Source organism: Lepidochelys kempii, chromosome 8, assembly GCF_965140265.1.
Source record: "Lepidochelys kempii isolate rLepKem1 chromosome 8, rLepKem1.hap2, whole genome shotgun sequence".
Lineage (NCBI taxonomy): Eukaryota > Metazoa > Chordata > Testudines > Cheloniidae > Lepidochelys > Lepidochelys kempii.
This window is the reverse complement of record NC_133263.1, coordinates 28,404,293-28,431,244: the sequence shown is the minus strand read 5'-3', so window position 1 is coordinate 28,431,244 and position 26,952 is coordinate 28,404,293. Positions and strand designations below refer to the sequence as shown.

Genomic DNA, 26,952 nt, shown 5'->3' with positions numbered 1-26,952 from the left:
AAAGGGATCTGGGGTTCATAGTGGGCCACAAGCTAAATATGAGTCAACAGTGTAACACTGTTGCAAAAAAAGCGAACACCCTTCTGTGATGTATTAGCTGGAGTGTTGTAAGCAAAACACAAGAAGTAATTCTTCTGCTCTACTCTGTGCTGATTAGGCCTCAACTGGAGTATTGTGTCCAGTTCTGGGCCCCACATTTCAGGAAGGATGTTGACAAAGGGACGTTTAGGTTGGACATTAGGAAAAACGTCCTAACTGTCAGGGTGTTTAAGTACTGGAATAAATTGCGTAGGGAGCTTGTGGAATCTCCTTCATTACAGATTTTTAAGAGCAGGTTAGACAAACACCTGTCAGGGATGGTCTAGATAATGCTCAGTTCTGCCACAAGTGATGGGGACTGGACTAGATGACCTCTTGAGGTCCCTTCCAGTTCTATGATTCTCTGAACTTCAAGAGCCAAAGAAAGTGCTGGAATAGTATGGTAATGCTCAGCATGATTATGATGATCCTGTTGTTACTGACTCTTGATATGCATGAGTCAACATCAATTGCTAACCATAGGCCTGATTCTTCCACTTTTACTCAGCATGCAGTACACCTTATTCTGCAAGCGGACCATTGAAGATAATGGAACTGTTTGTAGATTTGTAGTACTGAGCGCAAGAAAGACTGGCAGATTTGAGCACTGTGTGAGAGATAATGTATAAGGGACACAAACACGAAAGAGCAATTGTCCACTTTAAAAATTAAACAAAACAAAACAAAGCAAAAACTCTAGATAACTGTTGCAGTAAGAACACAAATAAAAATAAATTGTTCGATAAAACTTTAGTTTGTAAATGACCACAACTAATTGGATATTTCATAGTTTCATTTATTTAAATTTTGCTTTAACTGTGCTCGGTATTAGGACCCAATTTTGCTCACTGGAGTTACTTCAGATTTACAATACGGCAACAGTATCTAAATATGTGGGTTTTTGTTTTTTGTTGTAAACCCCACTCTTTTAAAACTCATCTCAGCCTAAGTTCAAGAAGTTAGACAACTTCTGGAGCTGGTTTTTTTTGTTTGTTTGTTTTAAAAACATTCATGCAAAAAAGAAGCTCTTCCACTATATGACTTCTCAGAATCACCCCAGATATTTTTTTTACTAAATACAAACCCAGCTGAATGTCACGGTCTGCTGTTAGGTATGGTACTACATTAGTCATTTCACTTTTAACAATCAAACACCAATGTCAAGCTGCCAAGGTTCCTTCCCCACTCTGAACTCTAGGGTACAGATGTGGGGACCTGCATGAAAAAAAACACTAAGCTTATTTTTACCAGCTTAAGTTAAAACTTCCCCAAGGTACAAACTATTTTACCTTTTGTTCCTGAGCCTTTTTGCTGCCACCACCAAGCGTCTAACAAATATAACAGGGAAAGAGCCCGCTTGGAAACGTCTTTCCCCCCAAAATCCCCCCAAGCCCTACACCCCCTTTCCTGGGAAAGGCTTGATAAAAATCCTCACCAATTTGCATCGGTGAACACAGACCCAAACCCTTGGATCTTAAGAACAATGAAAAAGCAATCAGGTTTTTAAAAGAAGAATTTTAATTAAAGAAAAAGTAAAAGAATCACCTCTGTAAAATCAGGATGGTAAATACCTTACAGGGTAATCAGATTCAAAACATAGAGAATCCCTCTAGGCAAAACCTTAAGTTACAAAAAGACACAAAAACAGGAATATACATTCCATTCAGCACAACTTATTTTCTCAGCCATTTCAACAAAACAGAATCTAACACATATCTAACTAGATTGCTTACTGACTTTTTACAGGAGTTCTGACCTGCATTCCTGCTCTGGTCCCGGCAAAAACAACACAGAGAGAGAGAGAATCCTTTGTTCCCGCCCCGGCCCCTCCAGCTTTAAAAGTATCTTGTCTCCTCATTGGTCATTTTGGTCAGGTGCCAGCAAGGTTATCTTAGCTTCTTAACCCTTTACAGGTGGAAGGGTTTTTCCTCTGGCCAGGAGGGATTTAAAGGTGTTTACCCTTCCCTTTATATTTACGACACAAGCAATTGCTACTTTGTTCCATTTTCTCATCACCAGATGAAGAGGAGGAAAAAAAATGCAGTGGTAATTACAAAAGGGAGGCACTTGAAACTCCACTAAGACTGGTTGGGTAAAAATGGCTTGAGCCCACATAGCCAAGACTGTGCATGGGGGATGCAATGATTTTGGACAAGTACTACAAGACAATTAATACCCGGGGGGAGGGGGGGAGGTTGAAGGGGGGTGGCAGGGACAACATATAAATGTATGCTGATATTTTGAAGGAGAACCATTCGAATTTGAAAGAGACTATGATTGTGGCTTGGTCCTGTGGGAACCATGTCTAGGATCAGAAGAAGCCTGAGCTATTATGCTTCATTCCTGACAACTACTGAAAAAAACCCATCCACATGCGATTTGATGGCTAGTGTACTGAGATTTATACCTGGTTTGCCACCCATAAGGAAGAGTTAATAAAGAGAGCCTAAAAGGAAAAGGTGGTGATAAAATAAGGCAGAAAAAAAAGTGATGATGAAAAGGTGGGCCTGCAAAGGAAATCCAAAGGAAGGGGAGAAAACAAAGGGATGCAAAATGAGAAAAAGAAAAACGAGGAGAATACTTAAAGGAAAAACAAATGAAACTCATGTAAACCTTCTAAATATATAATTGTCATTGATTAGGTTTTTGAGCCCTGGTATTTAAACAGGTGTGACCTGGGCAAATTGACATTTAAGTTCTATAAACATAATTTAAAGGAAACAAGCAAGATAAATGCTTTATAAACAAAAAAGAATACATTGCAAGAACAGTGATTAAAATTGGAATGATTTAGTTCATAACATTTTGAGATATCATACTTTAACTCTAACTCTAGGTACATCAATCCCTCCATGTCTCACTAATTTGTATGAACACTGTAATTGACAGCTTGTTAACAGCTCATTAAGAATACTGAAAACCCTGTGACAAATACCACACACAAAACAACAGAATGGACAAAGTCTCTAGTCATAAATTATACCTAGAACCTAATTTAAAAACTGCTGCTCAAAACACAACTTGATTAAGTAAAAAAATAAATAGAATATATGACGGTTGGTTGGGGGATTTTCCTAGGGGTATGACATGCCTGTACAGGACTATTAAATGATATAAAATTTGCTATTTGCTATTGCAAATGTTGTAGATGATAATTAGACACTTTTTAAAAAAACAAACAAACAAACAACAAATCTTAAATAGACCACAGCCAATTCAATTTCTCAGTCTTTCTAAATAAAAATCTAGTTAAAACATTGCTTTACTCCAATTTAAGATGGGAAACATCTACTAGCATGAATTCCAACATACCACATAAAAGACAATAACAGCAACATAACAGAGAGAACCCTATTTATGTTTTCTAGTAAGAGAGTATAGAGCTACTGGATGTTGTCCTGGCTTATCTTTGGATGAAAGCCTTATTATAAGCTCATTTCAGTTGAACAAATCTCTCTGGACTCCCTGCTGAGCAAGGCATTTAAACTTTAAAGCTGAAAGGCATTCATTTTCCTTTGCTGACGGGGAAAACCTTACTGCAGAAGCTTCATGATGCACATGGAAGCTTTTAGATTTTTCAGTGGCGAGAACACATTAAGGCATTTAGCTGCTTACTGTGTTTCTCTACAGTGAATGGACATCAAAGGCATTCATTTCCACAGGTATCACAGGGGAATTCTTCTTCAGCCCAACTATCTTTGCCCTGCTGAGTTTAGAGTGTTCTTTAGACTCCAGGTAGGGAATAAGGTGTGAACATGTTTAGTGCATCATTTTCCAGGTCACTTTGATATACTATCACTTCTGGGTTGTACTTAGTATATGAACCTAGAAGTGACTAAGGAGTGCAACAATATTTCTCCAGGTGAAAAGATGAACTGCATATTTGATATGGCTACAACACACAATTATAAAACTGCAGCTTTGCATACTCCCCTGTTTATGAATCTTGACTATTATTAAAGGTCTACCCTTGCAGTTTCTTTGGAATAAAATGTTTCACTTATTATCTTATAGTGAGTTCCTAGAGTCTCTATAAAGCAACTGCCAAACAAAAATCTTCAAAAGCCTGACTACACACCAATCAGGGACAGAGTACTTTTGTATATGAACTTATAAGCAAGACCATAAAAAGTTATCTTTACTGTTGCACTACTCATAGATCAGGGATAACATTGAACCTCGCCAACCCACACAACTGTAGTGCATTTCAGAACGGAAGTCCCGATTATAAGGCACTGTGAAATAAAGTGGTGTAGCTCAAAAAACTATACCTGAGTCTCAAATGTCTCTTCATTATTTATTTATTTTTACACACTGAGGGTAAGTTTTGGCCCAGCAACATGCACTGACTCAACCTCCACTGAAATCAATCGGAGTTTTGCTCATCTTCTGCAAGGGCAGCTTTCGACACAGTGACCTCAGCAGAAGCCTTCCCTCAGGTAATAATGAAATACAGTAATACAAAGGTGCTTTTATTTAAACAGATTTACTGCAATCATGACCAAAAGGACCAGTCACTTTCACAAGAAATTCTATGTGGAAATTTGTTACAATATCTGATTTAATTTTTTTTGGTCGAGTATGGTGTGGATCCAATTTGTTTTTAAAGTACTCACAATTTATGGTCACAACTAACTGCAAGTACAGTTCTGTGCACCTCTTTATCAGTGTGTGTAATTCAAGAAGTTCCAGCAGCCATTTTTTGGTGCAAAGACTAGACTGAAAATCTTACCCTTCATGTTTGAAAGAGATAAATGGGCAAGGTGGTTTATTAAAAAATATATTTTACGTCAAAAAATAAAGCAAAGGCTGAAATATGGAAAAAAATAACCAAACCATACACATACACAATTTGTTTGTTTTCTGCTGGATATGGCAAATGATCATTGTTTGACTATTTTAATGGTTGAATGATTCTATCAGGATGGTCTGTCACCAAACAGACATACAGAGAAAACTCCTGACCTAAATCCTGGTATTGAGGTGGGACGGATATGAAACTAGGGACTTGACAAAGTTAGACCCAGTGGTAGAGCTAATGGGGGCTGACCATCCCCTGCAGCAGCCTTCTGGTGTAAGTAGGGGCTGCAGAGTGAGCCCACACACACCAGGCAGTGGGCCTGGCTCCCTGTTCTGGGCATTGCAACCCAGTGTGCTATGTCACAGAGCCACTCACACAAGTCTGGCCTGTTTGCCCCTCTGTCATGATGAGGGGCAGCTGGGCCAGACGCAAATCACACTGCAACCCTATAAAGGGCAGAAGGAAGCTTGGTGCCAGGGAAGAGATTACCAGACTCAGGAGGATGTAGAGACACAACAGAGTGAGAAAGGCTTGTGCAGGAAAGATCCCAAGACCAGGGGAGTTTGTGGGGGGCTATGTCCAGCTTAGGACTGGGGGTGGGAGGAACACATGTTTATTTCTCAACTTTAAGTTAATAAACAGACTAAGGGGCACTGCTACTGGGCTTTGTTTCATTTACTGAGGAACCAAGAGGATAAACTCAGGTGAGGGGACACTAGGAGGGCTACCCTGAGGCCCAAGGGGGCTCCCAAGAGGAAACCACTCACTGACAGCCCCTCTGATGACAGACTATCATGGAGGTGGAACACTACAAATTTTTAAGGACCAAGTTGAACAAAACTGTTTACATCTGCCTACAAGAAAATTAATTAAACTCACAATCCTTAAATAAATTATAGACCCTCGCACCATTTAAGTCATTGAGAGTTTACCCATGGATTCAGAGGGACCAGGATTTGGTCCTACTGCATAAATGTATGTTAAAATTAATGACAAACAAGTAAATAAAGGATTATCCACTCAACAGAGTATTTTCGTAACTATAATCTCTTTTGGGGCAAACACCAGGGCAAACAGTGGATCCAAGATGGTAAGGTGTGTAGGAGTTAGGAAATGGTATTGGAATCTGTGAACAGGGGGTTTATACCCCCAGAAAACCAGATAGCACATATTAATTTGTAAACTCTTAGGGCAAGAGCCATGTATTATTTTGTACCAGTGAGTTCAAAATTATTATGATGAGTGGTCATATAATATATTAAAAAACACACTCTCCAATACAGTTACAGAGAAAACCATAATTTGACTACATTCTCCAGAGTTTTAATGAATTTAAACAAAATTAATACTAGAAACCTAATTCCATTCTTAGAAGTCCCATGTGGAATCTTAGCCCTGTGTATAACAGATTTAGGCTACTGTTAATAGAGAGATACGATATAACAGGCTTTCTGAAAGAGAATGAAATATATGACCTGGTATCCTTTGGTATAGTCTGACTATTTTTGTATTCAAGTTCTGATTATTACTGATTTGAAAACGTGCCTGGAGAAAGTATTGGCTTAAATGCTCAGAAACCACCACACGAAGCCCCCCCACAACATACTAAGTATTGTAATAGCAAGGTCTTAAATTTAGTTTCCAAATTGTTCAGCAAATTAACAGGCCAAGGTGAAAAGTGTGTACTAACTACTTAGGTGGCCCTGAGTCAATTTTTACATAATCACAAGCTTTTTGAAGCCATTTGATAATCAGTTTATTTTACTTACCAATATTTGCATGAAGGAAAAAGTAATACATTTGAAGTAGCTTAAAAATAGTAGTAATTAAGAAGCTCAGAGGTACCAAAAGCAACAACAATAACAAAAAAACAGCCGTATTTGCAGTCCTGCTAAAAAAGTATTGCATATACTGCACCAGGATTTACAGTCCTCCATTACCAGGAAAATTGTGATACAAGATTGCATTTACTTTTATCTTACCCAAAGTAACATTATCTTCTGCAACTGTAAAGGAACTGCACTATCATATAAATCTATTTAAAGGAATTGGCAAAGCTACAATAAAAGGGCACAGCTACAATAAAAGGCATCCTTCTCTATGGCTTGTTCACTGCAAATCACCCAAGTGCTAACAGTTGAAGAGAAGCTTTTGATTTCTTTTCATACTGGCACTGTAAACCCTCTCTTGTTCAGTACACACATATCCCTCAACTTCTGTCAAAAGCAAGTACAAATTTCCTAACCAAAACTGAAAAGTCCTTGGCTTTTCAAATGACTATAAATTGCATGGCTAAGTGCATATGGCCACAGGGCTGTCACAGTTACTTTTCTTGACAATTCATCATAGCATACTAATTCTGTAATATCATTACTGTGTCTCTTCTCACTGTACTGATCCAGCCAGTTAATTTAATCAACTAATAATAGATACAGAAATGGATGCAAGGGGCCCTAGCACTTAAAATTATATTACTAGAGATGCACAGCAGTGAAAGCAATGTATTCTCTACTTGCCATTAAATGTAACCTCCAAAAGTTATATTTTCCTGGTAAATTGGGAATTTTACCTTTAAAAAAAGTAAAAGTTTAAGATAGACCTCCAACCAACAATTTTAAAATAAAATAATGAATGTTTACACTAAACATCATTCTATTTACATTATGCTAATTTAAAGATATTTATAAATATTTAGTCAGTTATCTTGATTATTGTAGTTGCAGTTCAAGGAAAGAACACTGCAGGAAAAGAAAAAAAGATCTATAGTGGAAACTAAAGATGTATGATTAACTGCAAAGTGAGCCATTCAAATATGGACAATTAATTTTATTAAATTTTAATCTTCTCTGCGAATGTCAATGATAATTAGAAAACATTATTCCCCAACATCTCAGTCCATTTTGCATGTCACAAAGACTAATGCATTAACTTAATACGATCAAAAATCTGAAAAAATAAGTAAATCGAAAATTAATGCAAAATGAAAGTGAAAGGATCACAACATCCTCTCCCCACCCCCTCAAAAAACATTGACTATTGAAGTAGAACATAGTGAAACTTTACACCAGGCAAATACAGGGCCAATCCTGCTCCCATTGACCTTAATGAACTCAGCAACAAGGTCAAAGGGTCTTATCCTGAAAGATGCTGAGCTAATAAAGAAATAGGTGAAGTTAATAGGAGGAAAGGCATTCAGCACTGCCCAAGAAGCGGTCATCAGCTCTCAGATCAGGCCTATACTATCTATATTTTAGATGCAATTATTGCATACAAAGTAACCATATACTATTTCAGTTGAACACACAGCCTGTTGTATTTGAACATCTTAGGAGTAAAAATTGATACCTCTAGTTTTTAAGAGCTTAGACTGGATTCACAATTAGATTTGCTTTCAGCCCTATTAACCATATGTGATTAGGACTGGAACCTCTGCTGTGCTGAGAGGCAGACAAGACCTAAGCTACCTTTACTGCTGCCATGGGTCCTGGGGGGTACTAAGGGCTGAACCAACCTAAAAGTTAAAGCAAACCAACCCAGACTGCTTTACGTCCCATTTGCACTGCTGCAACAGCAGCAGCAAAAAAGGGGCAAGAATCCAAATCTCATTATTGTGCACTGGGACAAAATCCTGTCCATAAAAGCTGACCCAAGCCCCTTCATAGAGCTTTCTGCCAAAGATGAAATTTTGCAGTATATCACTATCCAACCATAATATAGATAGTTTTATATACCTGTCCTATCATTTAGCACGTGCCATCAAACTTCAATGGATTAAATACAACTTAAGGGGTACCCTGAATAGGGTTCTTGAACTGGGGCATGTTACTTGGGTGGACTAAATACATCTTCCTAAAAATGTATTAGATGGTTATCTTAAGAAATCACTGTAAACTCCTCTTAAGGTGTCCAATGTCACTAGCTAGAAAACGTAATTCAAAATCATACTTACTTACAAAAGCAAGGCATCTCCTTCAGCATTATAATATAACAAAACAAATAATTTTCCTTTCATCAATATACAATAGCTTTGGTCATTATTGCGAAACATTAGGTGGTGAAGTAATGAGTGCCATGCATTTATGCTTAAATCAATGTAGTGTCTTGCAGTTATGCCACCTAATGTGTTTTTAAGTCATCCGCTACAGAAATCAATGTGATTCTTATTTGAGATTCAGTGTTAAGTTCAGCCTCATAAATTTAGAATTGCACTCTGTTATTTTGATGGTTATGTATTAACCACATCCTGAATGTTTTATGATATTATACTCAGAATTGCAGTAAGTCATGCCGGTTTCATACATAAGGCATGCGGTTCTAGTTTTATTTGTACTGTCCAGTTTGGAGGTGGGTAAATATGATGATTTATTTGACACTCCAGAAGTGAAAACTACAGTATATTCAGATAAATTCCAGGTGGTGTGGCAGTAACAAAAACACACTGCAGAAAGTTCAACCGAGAATTTTCCAAGGCAAGCTGATTTTCAGAACATAAGGGTTTGATGTAATTCAAATGGCAGATTTTACATTACAATGTGCATATTGCACTTGATTGGTCCTTTTAACATGTGAAGCAGGCCTTACCCGATGTCCCAGAAATCATATGCTAAATTGTAGATATTTTTGTCTACAAGATTTATGTTGATATTTAGACTGCAAGACTGAGCCTTTTGCTGGGAATAGTCTTGTAATTAGATAACCTTATTCCACATTTTGTTTACTCTTTCAAGATACTTAAATAAACCCTAAAAGTGCAAAGGTAGAGAGTAGTAAAAAGCACTAGAAAACTATTTACACAGATGACTTTAATTAAAAAAATATCCAGGAGCTTTCGTTTTTCTTCCAAATACCATCTTTAATTTAATGCTGCGGAAAAGCAAACATTAATAAACACAGCAATGTGATGATTTTTGCTCACTTTATTAAAGAAGAATTTCCTTTGACATCTCAGACACCATTTTCCCACTGTACAGAAGTGGCAACTTGTTAGAAAGAATACCAAACAACCATCCTCCACAGTGGATTTTCTTTCTTTATAGTTTCTTTCTTTGGCATATTTCATCATGGCTCATAGCCTTGCCTTATTTATTTCAGTGACATATTATCTGGTTGTGTGCTCATCTTCCCAAGAGGGTGAGAAATATCCTAGGCTGTAACTAAACTGACAGACCTACCAGAATGTTTCAGGAGGTTCTAGGCTGGCCAAAAGCCAAGGGAATTTATCATGAAATGCTTGGATTCAGCAGGCATAATGGGGAACATTATGGTCACACATAAAAAATCCTTTAATATTTCCCTTTGCCTCAGGGATCTATCAAACCTGTGTACTGTATTGCTGTACGGGTCAGAAACCTGGACCCTCTTACAGGCAGACTGGAAGAGGCTAGAGGCACTCCATATGTGCTGTTAGCACCAAATCCTGAGCATACCACGTTTGACATTTCTCACAATGTCAATCTTGCAAAGATCTGGCTTTCTTTCAATCCTCTGATTATATTCAAAAGCGGTGTTGCATGCTCTTCAGTCGTGTCCCTATGATGGACAAAGCCAACCCATCACACCATGCTCTTAAACTCTCCATTGACGCACGAAAGAGTACACAACCTGACCCTACCTGGTGCCACCCACAGGGGCCCTCCTCAGAGATTTGTGGATTAACACTATCGAGGCAGATCTGTGAACTTCACTACACAATGCCTAATGTGAGGTCATCAACTGCAGTCACTCTGGATGGCACAATGATCCTTAGTAGATCTCTGTATGTTTAGCTTACTTTGCCTCAGACAGCTTGCAAACCTCTTAGTACTCAAGTGTCTGATACTGGTTAAAGATGGAAAAGGCGATCTAGGAGATGGCAGAATGATGGTATGCAGGATCACAAACTGACTATTTCGCCATTGTTTAAAAATTAATAGTGTAATAAAGATACTTCTTAACTGCTTACAATTGGTGAAGGACTCAGATGGCATATTATATATGACAATGATTCAAATCGCAGGAGATTAAATTGGCAATACTCTGAAAACAAATCTGAGATAAAAACAATTAGAAACACCTTTACAAAAATAGCTCTTCACATACTGAATCCACTGATTGTATGGGAAGAGGCCTGAACTATTTTCATTCATCGCTGAATAAATCAAGGGTAAATTTTTCAGGAATGTTTAAATGACTTAGGCCCTCAATTTTCAATGAGACGTACGCTCCTCAGACCCATTTTCAAATGTGACTTAGGTGCTTTTGAAAATTTTAAGCTATACCTTCCATACCTCTTCCAGAAATAAAGTTCACTTGGATTTTGGGGTGGAAATAGGACTCAAAGACAACTAAAATAAATAGGCAAAAAGAAAAGGAGTACTTGTGGCACCTTAAAGACTAACAAATTTATTTGAGCTGTAGCTCACGAAAGCTTATGCTCATATAAATTTGTTAGTCTCTAAGGTGCCACAAGTACTCCTTTTCTTTTTGCGAATATAGACCAACCCGGCTGCTACTCTGAAACCTAAAATAAATAGGGTATTTCTTCATTTATTTTCCAGCTACTATTCATACAGATGCACTAACTGGTTTCTGGCACCAGCAATACTTTAAGGGCATTACAGACAGATAGTAGGATACACTTCCTACTCTGGGGACAAAAAAAAATGTTATTGAGTCAAATATGGCACCTCACCCCAAAGCAAACTATGAAGTGGACTACCAAGAGAATGATCATGCATCACCTAGAGCAGAGGTTCTCAAACTGAGCTCCATTCAGGTGGTCCGCAGACAGTTCCCTCTAAGATGCGTGCCTGGGCGACCACACACAAGAAAATGAAGGGCCACCCACCTAATTAGTGGAGCCGCTCAGGCGTGGCTCCACTAATTAGGTGTATGGACCCTGGAGAAGATGCACATGTAAGGTGAGGTGGTGGCCTTGGGGGGAATAAGGGGTAGGTGGGAAGGGGCAGTGTGGTGAGAAGAGAGGGTGGAGGGAATTTGGGACGTGCAAGGCTGCGGTGGCCAGAGAAAGAGGCGACTTTCCTCAGCTCCAGGGCTGAGAGGAGAGATGACCCTCCTTCCCAGCTTCAACTCTGCGGCTGCTGTGGTGGGGGAGAGAGGGAGAGACCCCGCCACATCTTTCCCAGCCCCAGCTTGGGGGCTGCCACAGCGGGGGAGAGAGGGCACATCCATCACATTAGAAAAGTAAAACTACTGATATTAAAATATGCGTTGTGTGCTTTTATTTGTAGAACAAAAATAGTGTAAATTATTATTAAGGTTTTTTATATATAGCACTTTTATCCAAAGCACTTTACAGTAGTTAGCTAACGGTACAAACAACATTTGAAAAGATCATTAAGTGGTCCGCCAAGACCCTCAGCAATTTTCAAGTGGTCCATGGAAAAAAAAGTTTGAGAACCACTGACTTAGATGCAGCAGAGTAAACTGTGGAGAAGAGCAGAAGTTATTTTATAGAAATAAAGATTAAAGAGAAAATATACTGCTACAGAAAAAAAAAGTACCACCAAGTTTATTTCTATGCCTCATTCCACCCAAGAGTCAGACTTGCCCTCTTTTACTCCTGCCAATAACCCAGTCAAGTCAGGAACTGAGTTGGCCAGAATTACATCACTAAGGCACTTGAAAACAGAGCTATGGATCATTTACAACATATTTTGGAGACAGTGGGAAGGCATAAATGGGGGAAGAGGTGACTGTTAGGTTGGTAGGTCACAAATGGCTCAGCGTGGGAGGAAGAACTTCAATAGTGGCCAGTAAGAGATGCTTTGGAGGAAGATGCAAGAAGCCATTTAATAAGACCATTTGGTGGATGTGTATAGTGATCCAGCTAATTTTTACAGTGTCTGGAATAGGCACTTTTTCTAGTCCTAGAAAATATTATTGGGTATTATTGTACCTTAAGAGGGCAAGGTGATGCAGCAGTATTTTTTGCCAGAGGATGTCGGAAAGACAACATTGTAGTTGGATTAGGCCAGTATGCCTATAGATATGATTGAACTAAGCAATGAAGGTCACCCATTGGCAAAACCAATACAAGTCTGAGTGCAAATGAGGTACACCAGGAGTCTTTCACAATAACCAGTCAGAGAATTTATGAAGCTGAAAAACTGCAGGTGTTCATAGATTAAGATACAATAGGAGCACAAGAAGAAATTAGATGATTTTAAAACACTAACAAGCAGGAGAGCATACTTTCACATCATGGTCTATAGTTGTTCATGTGCAACTTATCTGCATGCAGAAATGATAAACTAAACACCCCAAAAAAGCGATTTGCAGAAGTAAATTCTTTGAATTGCGTGACATGCACAAACAATGTCTACAAAACGTTTCATGCAATTGATTTTGTGCACAAAGCTACAGGCACATAAATATAGAGGCCACAGGCCAGATTCAGGACCCCACATACTTGCATGTAGCTCACTATCAACTAGGTCATTTATCCTTATGTTTTGAAGATCTGATGTTACACCTACACCCCCATCACATGTTCCATTTTTATGCCCAATAGACTTAAAAAAAAATAAAACACACCATGACCGAACTCTTTGTTTAGAGAGTATAATCCCAAAAGGTGTGATTTCAAGATTATGCAAGAAAATCAGGGACACCTAGTTTGCCAAAACATAAAATAAAAAGGAAGCTTATGTACTGGCAAAAATCACTTAAATTAGGGCTTAAACATATCCCTATGGTTTTGCAAGACTTAGTTGAACACAGATCAGTGAGGCTTTGGTTTGGCAGGGCTCACTCATAGTTTGTACCAACTTGGTTTAGAATTTTGGACTGACATTTTCACTAGTGTGTCTTCATTTGCGTGAAAAAGGTTTGCACAGTGCTAATTTGAATGTATTAGAAGATATCAAAACAGAAATTTGGTGACATATTCAAATTGCCTTATTAAAGTAAGGAAGGAATTTAAGTTCTCTATGCTAGGCATACAGTATGCATCTCCTAATAGGATAGGATATGCCATATCTCTCTCCTCATACAATCTCTCAATACAATTACTGATTTTATTGTCATTGAAATCCTTCTATGTGGTTGGAATATCCAGGGGAATAGGTGGGTGTATTGGCAATTATGAAATTCCCAGTAAACTATATCTGATCTTATACATTTTCAAAGTAAGTTGAAACCTAAAACAATTGTATTGGGTTTCGTTTTCTGAAGTTCCTCAAATAGACTATCACTGGCATTTATATATCACCTGATATGGGGGATGAAAAGCATAAGGTGCCATTGGAAGCAGGATTCACCTGCTACACAAGACAAATCCATTCAAAGAGGGTTAGATATGAGCTACTTTTTCCTTTCACAACAAATAAGAGCTATCAAGTGTGATGCACGCTCAATAGCGTTGACACGAAAACCTAGTATACTTTAAACCACAGCTAAAAAGAATTAATTGTGCACAAACTATAATTGACGGTTTTAATACATTTAAAGTGGGTAATAACGGTACAAAAGAGAATGTGATTTCTTTCTCATCCCCCCTCTTACCCAAGAAAGGATCTCCATACGACTCCCTGGCTGAAACAGAAGTGTTGGCAATATTTAAGCAAAGATATGTGAAGGAAATACTCTTATATTCACATATATGTTTTATAGTTAACTGAGCACTGTTAGCTTTAGTCTCATTACACTTTGACAATGGGAAGTAGGATATATCTAGAATTAAAGGGAAATGAAAAAGGGAAGGGAATAGCAAAGTATGTTACATAGCAATTATACCTCTAAAATGTTGTCCTTCCATTTGCACATATATATACACAAGTGAAGTAGGGATCCGTTTTATTATCTGAAAATTTAAAAAGGACTTTAAAAAAGGAATTTAAAGTATATTTCTCAAGAAGTTCTCATGGACTAAGTTAATTCTTAACTAAACCCTACAAAAATAGCATCACATGGACTATAACAATTTGTAACGGGAAAGTTTCTCCTACTTTAACAAAGAAAAAGCCCAAATAAATAGTTATTTGATGCTGACATGTATCACTGTTTCTATGTTCACCATGGTATCATTAAATCCAGAAGATGCAACTTTATTAAAACTCTTTACCAACAGGGACCATTCCCCCCAAACTACCCAGGAGGGCTGTTCCAGTGTGGATTTCATCCATGGCCCCAAGTTCAACAAACCTGAAGGCAGATATGAGGGCAATGCTCCATCTACACCCTCATCTGTGCCCAGAGGCCTGAGCTTGAAGCCAAAGTCCCCCCAACCTGCTCCCCTCCACCGTTCCAGGGGTAGGGAATCACGTGCTGCGAGAGACGTGGGGAAATATTCCCCCACTGTGCTATGTCACTCTCTGGGCCCATGCCCAAACAGTCCATTAGGTTACAGGAACAACACATCAGACCCTTTTAAACCTATCAAAGTTACAACAATGCATTTTAAACCACCCAAAACTGGACCTCCCAGATTCCAGACAGAACATGAGAAAAACATCCCTTTCAGACTCCAAACACAGCTTTGGGATCAGCCTACCCCCTGGCATCATAAGAGATCTATCTCATTAGGCATTAGGGATGGGAAAGGGTGAGGCAGGAACAGAGCCAGACTGGCAATAAGCAAAAGAGCTCAAAATGGCTATTTCTCAGGAATAAGAGAAAGCAGAAGCTACTCTTTTCCACCTGCCCCAGCAGGCATAAACCAATCACCCAGTCCCTCCTGGCTCCACAGTCCAATGGCACTAAGAGTAGGCACATCAAGCAGGATAATCTACCCACGCACCAAGAGAAGGAACACGTGCTGCAGGGAATGGGAAGAGGAACCTAGAGCAGCACCTGTAGCACCGCCCCAGCCACTGAGGATCTTTCTTTCCTTCTACTCATTTGGACTCAGTCTTGCAGCCCAACTAGCAAGGTGAACATTTGTATTAGCAGAATAGAGGCTCCACTTGTGTGGAATTCTGTATTATGAAAACATTAGGAAAAGTTTGCTGTTTCTGGATCTAGAATTGTTTTTAAACCATGGGCATTTCTATAAATCCATATACAACAGGCCTGCTTTCCTACATATACAAATGAATTACACATGCGCACATGCACACTTTTAATCACAGCTGTTCACTGGGAAAGTTTTATGCTTTAAGCAAGCAATGCAATAGCTGTCCTGCCTACCTACACTGGGAAGGATTTTTCCATCAGCTATTAGCTCCAACCATTTTCTCATCTCATTTTAACAAGCTGTAAAAGCAGAACAGCATGCCAATTACATGAATTAAATAAAATGAGTAGGTGCAAGATGGGTATAGAAAACCTCCTGAACTCCCTATATTTGTTGGAGAATACGTTAGTGTTTCACTAATGCATTTATAATACTGCCAAACAGTTTGGCACATCTGCAATGTCAGTACAACAGAATGAGAAAGAAGATACATTCCTCAGAGAGTTTCTATTTAAAATAATTTTAGATCTGTTTTATGTATATCAAGGAAGCTGCCAGTAGATCTGATCTTCAAACGCATGAAGTCCACAGAGAGAAACTATGTAAACTACAGACTGTTAACCTAAATACATTTACATTTTAACTACGTAAAATCTGGTCACTGTATTTGGATACTATATGACATATCCAGAGCTTTGTTAAATGTTTTAATTGTTTACCAGGTAATAAGGGAATTGTTAAATTGCAAAAGAGCAGAAGGGTGAATTTTATGTCTATACCTCAGAACAAAATGAGTAAATTCACTGAACATATGGCTTATTAGGTCTCCTTTCCAAGATTATTCTGATTGCCACATTTTGAAAGATACTTTTTTTTTTTTTTTTGGATATTTGCCGTTGAATAGATATGCCATCTGTCTCCACAAATGAAAAGGGAGTTGAAGACTTTGATTGCTATTTTCCTAATCAGGATTAGGTCTAATATATTTCTAATAAATTGATTTACCAGATCTGACGTCCTGTCTTGGAGCTGTTTATTAGTATGTTGAAGAATCGTCCACATACACTCACAGATACCATATGCTATGGCCTGGAAGAACAGTACCACTTATAAAACTAGGGACAATTAATTTTTGCATCTTCCCTAAACAGTCCAGGTGACACCATCCTACTCAAATGGCAGTCTTTATATATTTAGTTAAGTTTTAAATAGATTGAGGTGAGAGGCATATGCATTGCAAGTAGATAAATTTCAGTTTCTCTCACACAAATTGTAGAATAAAGTCAGTCTGGAAAATGTTCTTTCAAATTCCTGGGGGAAAGGGGAGAGGAGTGGACAGAAGTGTGTGAGGGGGGTGGAAATCACATATAAAGATGCTGTATTGAACAGATCACAGTTATGGTTTCTGGTATTGTCATCCTGTCATTATGTAAAATGCTTGTAAATTTGATATTTCACTTTAAATCCTCAGGAACCCAGTCATTTTTCCTGTGTAGTAATTTCCCTGTGAAATTTTCACTTTTCCTCTTATTCCCTGTACAATGCAATCAACATCAAAGCATCACTTCTGTTTTCTTGTTTGTAAATCCTAAATGACAGGTAGGTTACAAATAACCACTCGCAAAAATGTGGCAACAATTGTGTCATCCCAACAGTAGTAGCAAAAATAGTAACTCATCCCTTCTAAGCACAAGTATAAAATAAACTATATATTCAGACTGCGCTCTAGTAGAAACTGTACTGGTGGACTCCACGCCACTGTTTGCTGTAGCACTGGGTAGCTCTCTCCAAGGAAGTGTGGAGGACTGGAGAAGATCACAGAGTAATCAATGGATAAATGAATTACATAGATCCATTGGCCCAGGTGCCTGCACAATGCTAGTTATCAATACTATAGGACAAAGGCAGAAATAGCAGCCACACAGTGGCTATGCAGTTTTTCCATACCCTGTTCAGGTGGAGAACACTGTTGGTTATTTATATTGCAGAAGCAACTAGAGGCTTCAATTAGGGTTCATGGCTTCATTGTGCTAGACACCAAACACACGAGCAGAACAAAGTTATTCACGAGAGACCATACAGTCTGGGATTATGGCAAAACACACCGGGTGGATGAAGAAACAGACAAACCAGATTACATCCTCCAAGTCTTATATGGCTCTAGGCCAAAGATCGAATTTACTGGGGAGAAATAATTTGACTCCTAGTGACTACAGAGCATCATATCAGGTTACATCACCTGATATTACTAAACAGAAATGTGTGGATGACATTGAAATTTATTTTTAGACAAATACACTACCCATGGATTAGTTGATACCCTTTATTTCCGGATACCTGATCTACAATATGAACGAGTACTTGAGCACATCGTCAATGTGCTCAGTGATCTTGCCATTATTAACTAAGGACTGCTTCTCAAGTACATTATGGCATCACTTAAAGTAATAGCAACTGAAATGAACCTACTTAATTGAATCAATCTTTCCTAAAGACCTTAGTATAGTATTATCACAAGTCACTTACTGAACTGCACTTTTGAATGATGTCATACTAAAAAGTATCATGTAGAAAAATGACATTTGTCATTTTAATCCATGGAATTTCAGAAACTAACTGAAATCAAGTGTTTCCAGAGCACAATAGTATAAGAAAGAATTTATTCATAAAGAGCCCAGTTGTGCAATCATTCCTCATGCTGGCGAGTAGCTGCTCATGCAAGTAGACACATTGGCTTCAGTAGAACTACACATGCCAGTTAGAACTGCACATTCAGGTGTAGATACTACATTGACTATCACCATTTGGAATACTTTTTAATGACTGCAACACATTACTTATACATGGCTGCCCAGGGATTGTGGCAATTGTTGTGGATAGACTACCTTGACACTTTTACTCATTACTAAAAGTTTCTCAGTAGCACCCTTTAAATAAGTAAGTTAGGATTACATGTGTTAAATTAAACTTTTATACATCTGGGGAGTCAAGGTTTTTGTTTTTAACCCCAGGTCAATTGTTTCAAAAACTGAACCCAATTACAAATTTTGAATAGTTATTTGCTTGATTTGCAAAACTTTATCATGATTTACTGTGGCTGCTGTACACAGAGTTTACATGGTCAAAGTTGGTGCAGTCCAGTGGTGCTAACAACTCTCTTCATAATTACTGAAGGAAAACATACCTTGAAAAAGTAGAACTCACTATGATATAGACTTCAACTTTATTACAAAATATCTGTTTTATAAGCCTTCCTCACATAGCTCGTATTGAGGTTTCAATTCAAATTCTCTTCTTTCCTGCTGTTTATTTCTGCTGTGGTTGATCTGTTAAGACAGGTTTCACGGTATTTGCATTGTGTTCTTTCAACTGGGTTGTAGGCATGTGTGTCTTTGTATCTTTCATTAGAATATTTATTACAAAAAGTTTGCCAAGAAAAAGAAATCTTGTTGAACAAACCACATGAAGCTCACAGTTCAGGGTATTGATGGAGTCCACTTGGGCTTTGTGGGATGGGTGAGGGATTAATTTCATACATAGAACAGATGTGAATTCCTCTCAAATGTCAACAGCAAGTCAGTAATCAAACAAATTATAACAATGTATTTTGGTATGCAAGCCTCTTTCCTTCTTAGAAAATCAGAGATACCCAGATGGCTATAGGAAAAGAGTACAAGCTGAGAAGGTCACACACTTCCAGGTTCCTAGTTCTATAAGATTTGCCACACTGGATAAGATCATTGGTCCAATCACATCCTATAGCCAAACTATGGCAGCAGGCAGTACTTGGTCCTCAATTGTGCTATGCCCCTCCTCGCGTGCAACAATCCTGTTAACTGTAAATCACATTCTCATTCACAGAATTAGCTAACCCTATTTTGAACCTAGGTGTACTATTTGACTATATGCAAATTTAGACTCATGACAAAATGGACAGCAATGCAATTTCCACAGAGCTGTTTATTATTATAATGGAAGCGTAGTGGGTAAACAAGCATCATTTGGACAATCAACTAACTAAATTATGCTTTCATTAAGGAACAACTACAAACAGGTGGAGTAAGAACATTCATCCGTAATCTGTGTGTGTGTGTGGTAGGGGAGTAGAGAATTAAAACTCAATATTGTGCTGCACTGTGTACACAACTTCTTTACAAGACACTTAGGTAACATATATAACTGAAGGAAACACTTTACTACAACATTTATTATTTTCCTGATTCTCTCATGTGGTCACAATTGTACCTGTGAGTAGAAAGACCTGAAGCTCTATAGTTCAATATAATAAATATGCTTAAAGAAATAATGCCTGAAAATAAATAGTTTCACACACAACATCTTGCAAAATGTCTAATCATCATTAAAGTAAATATAAATACATACACCAAAATGGAGAAAAGATGCAAAAATAAATAATTGAGCAATATAAATAATATATTGCATCCAGAAATACATTTTAAGCATGGTGAGTTAAAGATATTGCTCAGATAAAAATGAGAGGTAGAAATTATCATAAAATTAGACATTATGGGCCTTGGTTGTGAGTGCCTGATCATCACAGAACTCAGTGGGAGTTGTGTGCTTATATCAAATGGCTGAAGTTGGTCACAATTATTGAACTGGGAGAGTTTTAGTAAAACTATTGTTAGAAATGCACCACTTATGACCATAATGACATATGTTACTAGGTTAGCTTAATTTTTAGAGAAATCTTGATTTTATAATTTAACCAAAATGCTTGGAGCCTCATTTATACATGTATCAAGATTTAAGTGACACTAAAAGGACGATATTTGTCCTCTGAAGAAAGTCACTACAGTATTATTATCCTCTGATCTCAGTTCTTACTCCTGATTTCTTTGGTCATATCAGTGTCATCTATGTCAATCTCCTGATAAAAAACAAAATATTTTAAGCTATATAAAGACTCCCAAAATGTTATCTTATCCCTATATTTTTCTCAGACTGACAAGCAGAAAAGGTCTAAAGTGCATATTTATAGACTTCTAGTTTATTGGTTAAAACAAATAAACTTATGAAAGTACAGTATGTCTTTAGTTCTGTGTTTATAATAATTTCAAAGTCACTACCAACTTTTTCCGCTATTCCCTTGTGCAAGTTTGTACATTTTTATAATACCTTCAGAATAATTTATCACATAGTAAAGATTTTAAAGAATCATTATCCTTTTGATCTAAAAATCCTTATATTTCATCTTTAATACGTTCTTTTGAGAGAATCTTTTTGGAGGGGTTGCTATGTATGTTTTACTCCTTTGAGACATCAACAGCAGAGCTCAAGCAAGACTTTAGGAACTTCAAATCACATTTAAAAATTGTTTGAAAAGTTTGTTTGTCAAGAAACAATTCTTTCATGCTAAGGAAATGAAATGCTATTGCAAATACACATACCACAAGAAAATTAACATAAAACAAGAAGGCAAAACCATTTGAAACATTGTTCAAATTGACCACATAATGATCTGAAGCAATTCAAGTATTTAAAGGTATTCCTTGAGCCAAAGGCAAGTATATTAGCACACAGTGGAGTAATGTAATTAATACTGATTTCTTTAGACTTATTTCTAGAAGCTGAAATTGTCTCAATTTTTGCCACCACATTATATTGTGTCTTCATGTTGCAGCATTCCAATATGGAAAAAAGCATACTTGAGCCATCACACCAATGTCAAACAGCACTGAAGAGATTATCTAGAATTGCGTTCAACTTTGGAGTTCAAGGCTGTCAAGGTTCCTTCTCCACTCTGAACTCTAGGCTACAGATGTGGGGACCTGCATGAAAACTCCCTAAGCTTATTTTTATCAGCTTAAGTTAAAACTTCCCCAAGATACAAACTATCTTACCTTTTGCCCTTGGACTTTATTTGCTGCTACCATCAAGCATCTAACAAATATATAACTGGGAAAGAGACTGCTTGGAATCGTCTTTCCCCCCAAAATCCTCCCCAAAGCCTACGCCCCCTTTCCTGGGGAAGGCTTGATAAAAATCCTCACCAATTTGCATCGGTGAGCACAGACCCAAACCCTTGGATCTTAAGAACAATGAAAAAAGCAATCAGGTTCTTAAAAGAAGAATTTTAATGAAAGAAAAAGTAAAAGAATCACCTCTGTAAAATCAGGATGGTAAATACCTTACAGGGTAATCAGATTCAAAACATAGAGAATCCCTCTAGGCAAAACCTTAAGTTACAAAAAGACACAAAAGCAGGAATATACATTCCATTCAGCACAGCTTATTTTCTCAGCCATTTCAACAAAACAGAATCTAACACATATGTAGCTAGATTACTTACTAAGTTCTAAGACTCCATTCCTTTCTGTTCCAGGCAAAAGCATCACACAGACAGAGAGAACCTTTGTTTCTCACCCCACTCCAGCTTTGAAAGTATCTTGTCTCCTCATTGGTCATTTTGGTCAGGTGCCAGTGAGGTTATCCTAGCTTCTTAACCCTTTACAGGTGAAAGGGTTTTTCCTCTGGCCAGGAGGGATTTTAAAGGTGTTTACCCTTCCCTTTATATTTATGACAAAGGCACTGCAGCATATCATAAAAAAACAAAACAAAAATGTAGGGGGGCATGGGAAGAAGTTTCTTCTGCAAAGGAAGAAAATAATAATAAAAATTAAATACCCAGAAGAACTATTAGAAAATAAACCATCAGTGGCTTGACCTAAACCCACAAAGGACATATTGTTTAGAGTGAAGGCTTCACAATCTACCTCCAACTTGTGTCATTTTGCCCAGGTATTTTATTAGTATTAACTATGCAGGCTTGTATGGTTTATTTGTTTTGGGGTTTATTTAGGTATCCAAAGGTTACAGCAGAGAAACACACACATACACAGAGAGTTATCCTACAGACTGATTATGCATTCCATGTTCTCCTGTCATCTTGAGGCATAACAGCATGAGCTAGGACTAGAAGAAGCCATCTTCTTGATTCTGAAATCCCTGTCAGCTGTGGCTTTAGGCCAGACATTCTCAATTTTGTATAGGTCTCCTATTAATTTCTCTTTTGTCCCCCAAATTGTCAAATGCAAAATATGTACAGTATCTCCAAAATCTTTATTCCCCTACTACAAAACCCCATGTCTAGGTGTTGGTTATGCCTCATCTTTCATTCCTTTGCTGGCTTCCCATAGCTCCACATCTCATGTAATTCCTTGTCCCTGCTTTCAAGGACAGTCTAGCTTCTTCTACCCCTCTGCTCATCTGTTCCCACTTTCCCTTTGTACCTTTCACTCTCTCCTCTTCTCACACTGCCCTGTACGCCTGCAACCCTCTCTTTGACCAAGTCTTTCATGCCTTTACCTACTCCTCTTTCAATTCCCTCTTCAAAATACACTTCTTGACTGAGGACTTTAAACACTGGACTTCTGACCTCTAATCACATCATAGTTTACTTAAAGAAAAAAGGAGTGACAAGACAACTTCACACTGCCATTTAATCACAATTCCTTTCTTCGTTTCTCTCTTTTTTCTACCTTTCTTCTGTTTAAATTATAAGATTACTAGGACAGGGGCCAGGTCTGTTTTATGTGTAAAGCACAAGCAGTCTGTGGGATTATATTAAAAAAATAGTTCTTTACAGTTCTCAGGAGTTTTAGCTGCTGTCAGCAGCTCACAAAATTCCCCTCCTCGCCTCTTCTAATAACCACAAAGATTCATAATTTTGCCATAGCTTATCCTATTTTAATGTTCTATTAAGTAGTAACAGTCTAAGGAAAATAGCTGAATCCATTTCTTATCTAGTTCCACTCAAGTCACAGCAGTAGATTTTATAAAAGTCTCCTGTGGATCGCTTGTTCCTGATTCACCAGTTCCTACAACCCATCTTCTGAAGAAATGCAAGTTAGGCTTTCAACCTTGAATGTTAATCCAACATTGAGAAAAATCACTTGACGTTAGTGGGAAGGGTCCAACTGCTACCCTTTCAACATTTCTGAAAGTGTCAGGCTTCTTGCAAACAAAGGATGCTCACTCATTCTCTTGCCTACGGTCATGTTGTTGTAATTAGATGGCATTATGCCTACTCCCAAGATAGTGTCTCATTTTCAATAGGGCACAAACACCAAACAAGGACAGGTTTATGGGGCATTCTGCACATTCTAGCAAGTATCATCTTATCAGCAGAAAGTCCCTCCCTTCTGTGTCAGCAGTGCCCTATTGATATCTAATGCCTCTGTGATGTTATCTGACTAAAATATGACCATATAGATCATTGTTGCAACCGCTGTTATATATTTGCAGCAAAACTCATACAAAGGTTGTCAAGTGAGGTGTCTATGAAAAGGTTATGACTTGCTGGTTACAATTATGCTATCTGTATATATAATCATTTTTATTTTTGAAGTTATAAGTATTGGCTCTATACCTGGATTTCAAATGTTTGCTCCTGGGACACTGCCCACAAGGTAGCTAGCCAGCACATCTTGGAGGGACTATTCAAATTGAGTGGCCCATTAAAAGAACTTAACTGACAATGGACCATGGGAGACACCCATCTACACTTAATGGAATTTCCTGCTGTAACCAGGCAAAATGCATGGACATGGGACTTGTCCATGTGACTCCAAACTCGATCTTGCTCCTGTAATTTTCCCCAGTAAGAAAAATGGGATGCCCTCCAAATGGCAGAAACTATAAAAGGCCTCTATCCTGCTCCAGCCTCTTTCTTGCCCAAACCTCTGAATTATGGACTACACTAATAGGTGCATTCTACCTAATGGCCTGTGGTCCTTCCAATGATTGGAAGCAGCCGGAGACTTGATTTAAGCCAGCAGTTTATTCCATCACTGCTACAAGCCTGAACCAAGAACTTTGCAATTACTGTATTTGATTCATTGAACCAATTTTAACTCTCACCTTCCTTTCTTTTTAGAAATAAACCTTTAGATTTGATACTAAAGGATTAGCAACAGTTTGATTTTTGGGTAAGATCTAACTTATGTATTGACCTGGGTGTGTGGCTGGTCCTTTGGGATCAGAACCACCATTTATTTGATTAGTCTGGTTGTAAAGAACCACACCTTTAAATCCAGTGTTTTTTGCTAGTAATACAAGGACTGGGATGCCCAAGGAAACTACTTTTATGACTTATTAGCCAGTGTGGTGAAACAGAAGTTTACTTTTGTTGCTGGTTTGGTATGTCCTATTGGGGATTAGCCACCAGGCTTGAATATATCTGCCCTATTTCTCAGCAGTTTGTTCTGAATTTGGAATCCTCAGTTGTGACCCACTGAGGCACGGTTACAGCCTCCTTATACCTGCTTGTCTTTTTTTTAAAAAGCAAAACCAAAAAACAGTAGACAATCTGATATTTATAACAATTTAAGAAGTCAGGAATTACACTGAATAAAAGATGTGGATGTAATGCATTGCCCCTACATGGGCCATTAGCAGCACAGATTCAATCTGGGATCTCTGATTCTAAAAGCATGAGCCTCTAGGTGCTTGAACTAAAGCAGACAGGGTCCTTAACACAAAAGTTAGAGCAGGGATCAGCAACCTTTGGCAAGCGGCCTGCCAGGGTAAGCCCCCTGGCAGGCGGGGCTGGTTTGTTTATCTGCTGCATTCACAGGTTCGGCCAATCGCAGCTCCCACTGGCTGCGGTTCGCCGCTCCAGGCCAATGGGTGCTGGGGGAAGCCGCAGCCAGCACATCCCTCAGCCTTTGCCGCTTCCCGCAGCCCCCAGTGGCCTGCAGCAGTGAACTGTGGCCAGTGGGAGCCATGATGGGCTGAACCTACAGACGTAGCAGGTAAACAAACTGGCCCAACCCGCCGGTTACCAATCCCTGCATAAGATTAACCTCATAAACCACTCTATAAGGCCTAGTCACTACAAAGGACAGAGAGCACAGGGCACACAGACAATCATTAAAAAGGTCAGGTTCTGCTGCCCTTCCTCATGTTGATCAGTATCTTACTTCACAAGCAATGCCACTGTTTCAACAGGACTAACCACAATGCAAGGTACAATATCACATGTGTTAGGGTGGCAGAATCTGACCCTAGGATTTATTTTACTTGAAAAAAATTGTGTAATGTGAAAAGAGTTACTATAAAGGTTCCCTTTATTAAAGGTGAACACCACTGTTTTCATAATTGCCAGCCAAATAATTTGCCCAGATCTGTCCCTTTGAGCCAGATATTGCTGTTCTCACTTTTGCAAAATGTCCATTTATATCTTTGACAAATCCCTTTAAGCTCTGCCTGAGTAAAGCCTTCAGTATTAGAAACTTTATGGATAAACTTAAGTTATTTAAACACAATTCAGTGGATCTTTTATAGGTTTTTGGCACTGACATATGTTAGTACATAGCCCACTCATATTACTCATGCAAACAGGCCTCCTGAAGTGAACAAGTTTTGGCCCTTCTAGCTTGGAATTATGTTTTTCATTTTGAAAGACAAGACAAGAAAATGTAGGAAGTGTCCATTCCTGTAGTCAGAGTTGGCCTTCACTCAGGGAAAACTCCCACAAACTCCAATGGGAGATTTTCTATAGTAAAGATGGAGTAAGATTGTAGGGCTTGACCCATAGCTAAAGAAACTAAATGGATTGTTCTATTGCATTCTTAAAGGTCAGATCACTTCCTCAGCTGCCTACCATTAAAAAAGGAAAGAAAACAAATTGCAAAGTTCTGGTCTGTGATTACATAATTTTTGGTTCAACTATCTAGGTATTTATATGGCCTTCAATACCATATTATTAAAATGCCTTCAATGTACTTAAAACTAAAAAAAACAAAAACAATACTATCATTTTATCTTCATTCCCAATCCATAGGAGAAATATAGCTTAATTAGTTCATATGTTTTGTTTGTCGAAGTGGATGTGGTTTGTGAAGAATTTATAGAGGGAAGACATTAATTTATCAAAGGAATGAGTTCTGCATTTAGTTCTCAATGTGAAGAGGTCTGATCATTAGTATATCTGGCAGCAGTGAGTCCCATACAAGGCCCAGCTTCTTCAAGTGTTCCATCATCTACACTCATGAGCCCACCCCCCATGCACTGATCAAAAGTTACACCATTTTGGTGGAATGCAGCTATGGAAAGTCCCTAAGAGACCAGCAATATGTCAAAGAATTTACATCTAATCCCCTGAAAGATTGACTATCAGGAGAGGGACCTTAAGCTGGACTCTGAATGCAGCGAG

General features: G+C 38.2%; 1 protein-coding gene across 8 annotated transcripts in view; it reads right to left on the bottom strand.

The window, feature by feature from the left end:
* The window catches only part of TENM2 (teneurin transmembrane protein 2), a 1,082,027-nt gene that overhangs the window by 707,333 nt on the left and 347,742 nt on the right, over positions 1 to 26,952 (bottom strand). The gene's annotated exons all lie outside the window — the stretch shown is intronic.